Here is a 2,883-nt window from a genome sequence, read left to right on the forward strand (position 1 = left end):
ACATTGGCATCTGCATTCTTCTTCTCACGATCAGCTTTGTCAAACTCCGATCAAAATCTTTGCCACCTGGGTGCCAGCGCTACAGTTCTCTTTGTCCACATTCTCAGTCCGCCGTTTTTGGTCATCTTCACTCAATCATGCAGCTTCCTTGATCTCTTGTGATGTCGCAGCAGCATTTGCTCTTCGTCTTCACGTTCTGATCTTCAGCTTCTTCTTCATGTATCCCTTCTACTTCCCAAAAAGCTCGTTGATCGTCCTCCTTATGATCAACTTCTTCTTCTGCTTCCCTTCGACTCGACACCCTGTGTAGCCTTTTTGGAGCTTCGTCAACGACCTCCTTCTTCAGCTTTTGTCCTGGTGTTCAGCTTCCCCTTTGCATCTTCGCAATGATGATCAGCAAGTCTTCAGTCGAGCACCCTTGATGGATTCTAGTCCCCTCAGTCACACTCTGCAAGCTCCCCTTTTGATAGATCTCCCCTCCTTGCATCGTACTCCTTCCTTTCTTCTTCCTGTTCTGTAGCCCTCCTCCTCTGATTTCCTTCAGCGTCCTTCCTCGACTTTTTTCCTCCTTCCAAAGTTGCAGAACTCCCCATCTGATTAGCGAAAAATCTCCCTTTTTTTTCCGTAGCTCCTTCGAAGTTGCAGAGATCCTCAAGCTTTTTCTTTCCCCCCGAAAAGCCCCATTTGAAAAAGCTCCTTCCACAATAGGCCCTAGAAAAGTGGCCTCTAGAAAAGCATACAAGCCTTCATCTTGATGCTCTAACCCACATCACAAGTCTAAGCCAAGAGTGCTTTACCTTGGAACCTCGAGTACTTTGGTGCAAACAATTTTGTCGCCATCCAATGCGATTTTCTTCAATGAACTTGAGTACTTGGAGAGTAGAAGACAATGAAACTTCAAATTATCCATCACTTTACTCCACCTCTTTTGGTTGCTTCAGCATGCAAGACTTCTTCTATTTCTAAGGTTCCATTGGCACCAGAAGCCTTAATCCCCTTGAAAAACATGACAGCTTTCACAGTCAGACCTTCCACTTGCATTTGTTCCAAACAGTTTAGCACTTGTCTACGAAACCCACATTCTACATATCCTGAAATAAGTGTAGCCCATGAGACTACATCTCGAGTTACCAATCTATCAAAAACTCCCTGTTCTTCTACAAGCATGTCACATTTAGCGTTCATGTCAACCAAAGCATTACGGATAAGTTCCTCTAGCAAAACCCCTCTTGACTATATTACCCACATAGAATAAAAGAGCAAACATAACGACTAAGTATGTACAAAGTATCAAATCCCACACACACAACTTTTTGGTGGATTCCACACCTCGGATGCGCAGCAGTACGACAACGTACTTCTATCGAGAGAATGCTTGTTCTTCTCTCAGGTATTATAACCTACGGATTAGATGTAAAGAAGTATCTATTAACCCCTAAATAATAAGCATTTTAAGTCTGTCCAGTAATCACCAATATGCCATACAATTAAACATGGCATTAAGAGATGTTTACACTTTTGTAAACAGACATAAACATCGATATCGAAATCCATGTGGATATATATAGCAACACAAAGTATAGACTTAATTTCGACACATCACTTTAATCATACCATTTACATGAAATATAATGAAAAGACTAGCACAAGAATACTCAGAGAATTTCACCAAAATAAATTTTATTATAATGAAGAGGAGTTTGATTTGACTCAATACATTGTATGAAATGTGGGTATTATAGAGTAGTTGCTACAAGGATAGTAGCCACATGGCATGCAAATCTTAATAAGCACATTGGATTGACACCTGAGATATTCTAAGACTCAACACATTGTGTGTTATATGGATGATATGATACAAGAGTTTCATGGATCATTGCCAATTGGCATGGAGATCCAAATGGACACATAAGACCAATAAAGCATAGGATTTTTGAACCATTGACTTCGAGCAGATCCATATCATCCAACACAAAGGAATCACTCACCACATCAAAATAGTTGATGGAGAATTATATGCTTTACCTAAACCTTGTACAATACCTGCATGTACAAAACAACACCTGCATGAATCCCTTTTAACAAAAATACTTGCATGAATCCCTTTTAACAAAAAATATCTAGATAACTGCATGAATAGAAGCAATATAAAACAGGGTCAATTTACCTATAAGTTGATTTACTGAAGATAAGATTGAATCATTGCTAATCAAAACCCATTGTAAATGATGGACATAACAAAACATCAATCCCATCAAATATAAAAGTCACTAATTAAATGAATAAATTTTGGCACCACAAAATATGGTAGATTTACCTATAAATTGAGCTACAGAATCTTTGCTCTACCTTGTGTTAAGTGATGCAACAACAATTGATCCTTAAGTTAGAACTAGCATCAAACCTTATTGTAAAGATAGTAGAAAAGGGATAATGCAGAGAGGAAGAAAGAGAGAGTTTGTGTGAGTAAGCGGGAGAGAGAAAGAAATGAGCACCTATCCAATCTTGCCCAAATTGATCTTTGCAAAAGAAAATTTTGCAAGAGTTAGTATTTACATGAAGGTATACTGAAAAAACAGTAGAAAAGAGAAAACATACATAGAGAAAGAGAGAGGGAGAGAGAGAGATAAGCACTTATGTAATGTCACCCAAAATGATATTTGCAACAAAATAACAACAAGGGTTAGAACTAACATTGTGTTGTATTGAAAAGATATCAACAAAAAAAAAACCAAATAGAGAGAGAGATTAACACCTTTGCCTCTTGCTCCAAATAAACTCTACAAGAAAACAACAATTAGAACCAACATCAAATTCTATTGGAAACAGAACATAAAAGAGAAACAACACATAGAGAGAGGGGGAAAAGAAAGGAGAGAGAGA

This window comes from Lygodium microphyllum, chromosome 18, assembly GCF_053477565.2.
Source record: "Lygodium microphyllum isolate KBCC chromosome 18, Lygodium_microphyllum_v1.1.10, whole genome shotgun sequence".
NCBI classification, from domain to species: Eukaryota; Viridiplantae; Streptophyta; class Polypodiopsida; order Schizaeales; family Lygodiaceae; genus Lygodium; species Lygodium microphyllum.